This window comes from Elephas maximus, chromosome 1 (assembly GCF_024166365.1).
Source record: "Elephas maximus indicus isolate mEleMax1 chromosome 1, mEleMax1 primary haplotype, whole genome shotgun sequence".
Taxonomy (NCBI): Eukaryota; Metazoa; Chordata; class Mammalia; order Proboscidea; family Elephantidae; genus Elephas; species Elephas maximus.
In genome coordinates, this window is record NC_064819.1 from 78,315,576 (window position 1) to 78,323,257 (window position 7,682).

At 40.8% G+C, this 7,682-nt stretch overlaps 1 non-coding gene across 1 annotated transcript; it reads right to left on the reverse strand.

Annotated features, from left to right (window-relative positions):
- Positions 1-1,158: 1,158 nt before the first annotated feature.
- TRNAW-CCA (transfer RNA tryptophan (anticodon CCA)) lies at positions 1,159-1,230 on the reverse strand. The gene has a single exon. It is a non-coding gene; the product is annotated as a tRNA-Trp (tRNA).
- Positions 1,231-7,682: the final 6,452 nt, after the last annotated feature.

The window sequence follows — 7,682 nt, forward strand, 5'->3', positions numbered from 1 at the left end:
CTAACTGGATGATGTAGTACCAGTAAATAGTTGCCGAATGCATCTTTTGTCCACTTCCAATGTCTTAAACATCTTTCTGTATCATGAGTTATTTTTCTTGGATATTATTTTATTGGGTGTTTTTTATTTAAAACTTTACTCTGTGATAAACGATACATTTCTTTAACCTGTACTCCCCGTTAGTGTTTTCTTTTGGTTGGCCATTAACAGATGTGTGTCTGAATCATGCAGCAAAGGACACAGAACATCCCTTACAGAGGAAATGGCATGGGCAAAGTCCATGTGGTGACAAGGAGCATAATGCATTGAGGAACTGAAAGAAGACCGCTGTGATATGGAGTTAGTAATCAGAGTTAATTGTTTTCTTTTGTGTTAAGCAAGAGAAGTTCAAGATAAGACGTGCATTTAGAAACCAGCATAATCAGGAAACTGCTTTAACAGAGCAAGAGGAGATTTGGAGAGAGCAGTTAGGAGGTTCTGTCAAAATCCCTGGCAAGGAATAATTGGTGGAAGAAAGAGGTCATTGTGGTAATGAAAAGAAGTGGACAGATGGCATGTAACATATTAGGAGGTAAAACTTCGCATAACTGGCTGCTCAGATTGGGAAGTAAAGAAGAGAAAGTGTAGCCCAGGACAGCTCCAGGGTCTTGGCCATGGGGTCTGGGGATGAAACTCTAGGCCGGATGAGAAGAATACAGGAAATGTTGGAGGCCTGTCAGAAAAGGAAGAGTTAGGAAAAAAGAGGGCCAAGGAAGAGCCTGAGGATCGGCCAGTACTTAGGTGGATGGGGGGGGGAGGGGGATGGTGTCCTGAGTAGCTAAGGAACGGGAGAAGTGATAAGAAGGAGACTATGTAGTCCCTGGTGTCAGGGAGGAAACTTAAATATCTTTATAAAGTAAGGTAGCAAAAGATGGATGACCTATGTGGGGATTCTGTCCCCCATCTTAGAATTCCAAAAGCAAGCCAAAGGCAGAAGAGGAAATACAGTCACATCCCACTGAAACTCTAAAAAGGTAGATCATCTATTCTCTTTGTATCGATTCAGTCTCAGGCAGCCCTAACAGGTCTCACACTGGGGATCAACTTCAGGCAACTACGCCTCGAAGGAAAGTAGATTGTCAAATGATTTTTGTTTCTCTCTCCAAAATGTAATCACTGTGACCCCGGCGTGATTTGAACACGCAACCTTCTGATCTGGAGTCAGATGCGCTACCATTGCGCCACAAGGTCACAGGCAAGGGTCTCTCCTCCTTCCTACCATAGAATTCTGAATCATTCCCCTCCCCTACCTCCAGATCCAAAATTTTTATTTCCTTATCATTAACTTTGATTATTTTTCTCTCCACCTTTCACAGTTTTGCTAATGCTTCCTTGAGAAAAATTAAGGGATTGATCACAGTAAATATTAATCCCAAATGCTCCATATCGGGAAACAACAAAAAAAGGAAAAAACGTTCAATCTTTCCACTCGTCGAAATTTCTCTATTTTGAGAATAATCGTGTACGTGTTCGATTTAGACCCTCAGTGAAACAGGAATAAAAACGGCTGCAAAGTTGCCGGTATTGCTTTCTCTATAAATTCCCTAGACACCGCCCTCTTGCGTTACAAACTTCCAGCCTTACGGAGGCCGGGCTTCGCATCTTCTACCTTGCTCCTCCCTATCCGCGCACCGGCCCCATCTTCAACCTGGAGAAAAGCTGCTTCTCCTCAAGACATAGCGTCAGTGGCATCTCTTCCCAAAATTCTCACTTCCTCAGTAAGAATCCCTGGGCTCTGCGGGCTCTATTGTGTGCACTCGACATTCGCTTTACAAGGTGAGCCCCAGACAAACTGCTGGCATTTACCGAGCGCTTAGCACTGACTACTATTCCTGTGTTAAGAAGCTTTTTAATTCGTATTATCTTAGGTATGTGGTAGAAAACGATTCCATTTTCTACCTGGATGGTGAAGATCTGAAAGCCAGGCCTTTGACAATAGTAACTTGTTACAAATAGAAATTCTCGGCCACACCCCCAAAAACCCACACCGTAAAAAAAAAAAAAAAAAAAAAAAATTTTTCTTTTTTTTTACACCCTAAAAAAAAAAAAAAAGACACACTGAATTTGACACTCTGGGCCTGAGGCCCAGAAATCTGTGTTTTAACAAACCTTCCAGGTGATTTTGCTGCACAGAAAAGTCTGAGACTCTCTGACCCAGCCTAGAGACCCTATACTTTTTGCTCTCAAGAAAATAAACTTCCAGTCTTCTTCCAGAATTGAGGAAGGGCAGTTTCCAAATGAAGCCAGTGCTGAAATTCCTGAGACAATGAGGCCATTCTATGCGGGATGGAGATGGGGGTTCTGTGGTGAAAATCTGGTTGCCTCTTTGCTTTTCCCACTATTTGGTTAGGATTCACCTTCCTAAGGTCTGACAAATCAGCTATCACTGCTCAATAGCCTTTCCAGATTACAAAACTTCGTTGCTCTTATCTCCTCTCTGGAAATTTTTGTCCTATGTGAATTTGTATTTTAGAATTATTCGACTGTGATTTCCGGGGACGAAAAAGTGAATTTTTATGTTAAATCCACAATCAATCTTTACCCGGAAAGCAAGGGAGTGGAGGTTCCCTGGATCTGTAAAGTAACTCGGTTTTGTCTTGGCTAAGTTTACCCCTCTCCTCCTTCAGCTATCAGCTCAAGCATTTCCTCCCTGGCGCGGCCGTTCTCCCTAATTCCGGTAAAAAGATAAAGCACACTGTCAATTACAGCATTCTATCTATTAATATCACCATATTTCAATCATTTTAGCATTATATTCCTCTCCTTGGTGGTTATTCAATTGTAATATTACAGTATATTGATCATTAGGTTAATTTTTTCCCCTAATATATACTTTTATCGCACAGATGAAGAGCAGCAGATTATTTTTCTTTTAAAAAATGTTTTCAGCATCTACTGTGAGGAAACTACATGGCCTAATGGATAAGGCGTCTGACTTCTGATCAGAAGATTGAGGGTTTGAATCCCTTCGTGGTTGCTCGACAGCGTTTGTATTTCTATTGGAAGAATCCAAAAACGTTTTGTTCGTAGTGGCATTTCTGCTCCCTTTTAATACTTTCCTTCGTTAAAGCCGGAAATAAGAAATTTACTCATTTTCACCCTAAGAGTTTATTCTCCATATATTTCCCCTCCACATTCTTTGCCTTTCTTTTTGTTTCTTTTGTTTTATCCAGGTGTCTTTTGTTTATATCTCATTACCACTGTACAGCCTGTCCATTCTCTGGGTGGGCGCTACTCAAAATTTCCTCTTTGGACCCGCAGCAGCCCCTGGGAGCCGCTTAAAAATGCAAATTTTTAGTTGTACATTCCGCAGCTCCAGGCCACCCTCCATTTACTGGATTAGCATCTCTGGAGGTGAGGCCCAGGAATCCGGGTTTTAACAAGTTATCCAGGTGATTCCTGTATGCACTCGAGTTTGAGAACCGCTGGAGAGTTTACAATCTGCATACTGTCCCGCTCTTCCGAGGGAGAGCACCCAAAAAAACCCATTGCCCTCAAGTCCGTTCCTACTCATAGCGACCCTATAGGACAGAGTAGAACTGCCCCCACAGAGTTTCCAAGGAGCGCCTGGCGGATTTGAACTGCCGACCTCTTGGGTAGCAGCAGTAGCACCTAACCACTATGCCACCAGGGTTTCGTAGGAGGGAGAGCGGGGCAAGAAAAAGGGCAACAACCATGACCAGAATGACTCTCACATATGTAGAAGGAATGGTAGAATGAAAACAATCACTATCTCCAACCCCCAGAGAAATAGTAGACCTAGGCAAAGAACATAAGCGATCTTAAAACCATTAGGCAAAGGGTTACTGGGAAGTGACAGGTGCAAGGTACTAAACTTACCACGCACCAATTACTTGCCAATTGGAAAGTGAAAACAGAGAGAACCCTGGGAGCACTACTTTATTTTCATTATCATTGGGATATACTGACTAGTGCCTCTTGACGTGAGGTAAGTACTGTTTAAAGTACACAGTGTCAGGCCAAAATTTGTTAACATGAATCTAATCAGTTAATCAAAAGGATAGAATCAATCCTTTAGACTTCCACTGTACAGGAAATGTTGTGGTTGTTGTTTGGTGCTGTGGAGTTGGTTCCAACTCATAGGGACCCTATACACAACAGAATGAAACACTGCCCGGTCCTTCGCCATACTTACAATAGCTGTTATGCTTGAGCTCATTGTTGCAGCCACTGTGTCTATCCACCTCGTTGAGGGTCTTTCTCTTTTCCGCTGACCCTGTACTCTGCCAAGCATGATGTTCTCCAGGGACTCATCCCTCCTGACAACATGTCCAAAGTATGTAAGGCACAGCCTCGCCATCCTTGCTTCTAAGGAGCATTCTGGTTTTACTTCTAAGACAGATTTGTTCATTCTTTTGGCAGTCCATGTTATATTCAATATTCTTCGCCAACACCACAATTCAAAGGCATCAATTCTTCTTCGTTCCTCCGTATTCCTTGCCCAGCTTTCACATGCATATGATGCAATTGAAAATACCATGGCTTGGGTAAGGCGCACTGTTGTCTTCAAGGTGACATCTTGTTCTTCGACACTTTAAAGAGGTCCTATGCAGAAGATTTGCCAAATGTAGTGCATCTCTTGATTTCTTGACTGCTGCTTCCATGGCTGTTGATTGTGGATCCAAGTAAAATGAAATCCTTGACAACTTCAATCTTTTCTCCGTTTATCCTGATATTGCTCATTGGTCCAGTTGTGAGGATTTTTGTTTTCTTTAAGTTTATATTTTTCTTTATGTTTATGTACAGGAAATAGAGGAATAAATTAAAAGATTGTGTGAGGACACAACGAGACATTTGGCTTGGACTTTTTAAAAAAGTCAATGTCAAAACAAAGCAAAAACAACAAAAAATGATACAATGCTGGTCTAATTTAAAAGAGATTGAGGAAACAATGAAATAAATGAATGGCCTTTGATTGGATCCTGTTTAAAAACAGTTCTGAAATATGTTTTGTTGTTGTTATTATTTACTATCCATTATTATTACATCCTTATTAAAAGGCATGGAATAGATGATATATGGTAACAGAGTACATTGTAAAGAACCTATGGGCATCTGTAGTTGTGGTTGAGTGGTTAAGATGAGGGACTAGAATTTCATTGGGGTCACCCTTTGGAACTAGGAGCATTAACTTTGATGTCTTTATCTCCACCTCTGCCCACTAATTACCATATTGTAGTGCAAGCTACTTTTGTAGGTATTAAACTTTCCCTTGGATCTTTTACAAGTTACCTAACAATGGATTTCTCATTGCCCTGGAAGAAATTGTTTTGGATGACTAAACTAAGTCAAGGGAACTAATAGAACCTTGTTTTGTTTCAATTCTGAGGCTTCTTGGGTTCAAATTCCCATTGACTGAAGAAAATCAAGCTAAAAGAAGGTCTTCACATAGTTGCATTTAGAACGACACAGTAATCCCACCACTTCCTTTTCTACAGCCATAATGGATACAGCACTTGATTTAGGTCGCAATGTCACCTAAATCAAGATCCTTGGAAGACAGCTGCCTATTCAAATGACTGGAAGAAATCCATATTTGTATCCATTCCAAAGAAAGGTGATCCAAAAGATTGCAGAAATTATCAAACAATATCATCAATATCACACAAAAGTAAAATTTTGCTGAAAATCGTTCAAAAGTGGTTGCAACAGTACGTCAACAGGAAACTTTCATAAATTCAAGCCAGATTCAGAAGAGGTGTGGAACAAGGGATATCATGGCTGATGTCAGATGGATCATGGCTGAAAGCAGACAATAGCAGAAAGATGTTTACCTGTGGTTTTTTTTTTTTTAATTTTTGCAAATAGATTTTTATCTTTATTTAATTTCTATCAAGCATTTGGGATAATATTTAAACGATTAGCCTGATCAATCGTAACGCTATGCTGGAAGAAACAGATTTGATGGTGCTTTCTAAAATATATATTCACCTCACGTTCTTAGCTTCCACCCAAGTCCATGCCGATGTAAATATTTTCTGGTCTTTCTATAGAAACCAAAATTCCTGCATCTGGCGTAAATAGATAACTCCTGTGCAGGAAGTCAGGTGGTGGAGAGAAGAGCACTAAAGGTTCTTGCTAATTTCAAAAAGTCAACATATGAATCAAAAGACGTTCCGAGGTCCTAGTGCCACCTTACATAAGAGGTGGGGCAAATTAAGGCAATGTTCCCAGGCCACATCAGAGAGAGAGGATGAAAAAATTCTAGGGAGCTTGAGGGTAAATGAAGCCATATGGTAAAAGTATTAACAAAGGACATGCTAGATTAGTCTAAACTTTTAAAGGGCACCACAGTGCTTTTTCTAAGCTAAATCTGAGTTAATGGCAAGAGTCAGCCTATTAAAGCGAAGGATGGAATTTGTCTAAACGATTTTTGCAATGGGTGACATTAGGTCTCATGGGTGTGACTGACATTAATTACCATTCTGTATTGTAGTTGACCTCCCCAGAATTCAGGATGAGTGGGAAATAACAGAGTCAGATGGTACTGTTGCACTGGATGGTCCAGCTCAGTCCCTAGCCTGAAAAAAAAAAAAAAGCCTGAAGAATCAGCAAATACTCTTCCCCAATCAAAGCCTAAGACTCTAATGTAAAACATTATCCAGATGGGCATCTTTTCTTTTTAATAAACAATTCCCCATTTGGGGAAGAATTTGATCAGGGTATTATCAATGCGTGTTTTTTGGTATCCCCAAGGACTACCATGTTTTTTTGACTATGTGAAGGTATTCTACTCCATCAATCGTAACAAATTATGAATAACATTGCAAAGAATGGGAATTCCAGAACACTTAATCGTGCTCATGAGGAACCTGTGCTTAGACCAAGAGACAGTTCTTAGAACAGAACAAGGGGATACTGCGTGGTTTAAAGTCAGGAAAGCTATGCGTCAGGGTTGTATTCTTTCACCATACTTATTCAATCTGTATGCTGAGCAAATAATCCAAGAAGCTGGACTATATGAAGAAGAATGTGGCGTCACGATTGGAGGAAGACGCATTAACAGTCTGTCCTATACAGAGGACACAATGTTGCTTGCTCAAAGTGAAGAGGACTTGAGACATTTACTGATGAAAATCAAACACTACAGCCTTCAGTGTGGATTTCACTTCAACATAAAGAAAACAACAATCCTCACACCTGGACTCAGGTGCGCCCCACCCAAGCCAAGGTTCAATCATCTCATATGCATGTGAAAGCTAGACACTGAATAAGGAAGATGGAAGAAGAATCAAAGCCTTTGATTTATGGTGTTGATGAAGAATATTGAATATACCTCGGACTGCCAGAAGAACGATCTAATCTGTTTGGAAGAAGTAGTGCCAGAATGCTCATTGGAAGAGAGCATGGCAACACTTCATCTAACATACTTCGGACATGCTATCAGGAGGGTCCAGTCCCTGGAGAAGAGCATCATGCTTCGTAGAGTAGAGGGTCAGAGAAAAAGAGGAAGACCCTCAATGAGACATGTTGAGCAGTGACTACAACAATGGGCTCAAGCATAATGACTGTGAGGATGGCACAGGACAGAGCAGTGTTTCGTTTTCTTGTACATAGGGTACCTATGAATCAGAACCCACTCAAGGGCGCCTAGAAATTACTACGATGCTGCTTCTCTGGGT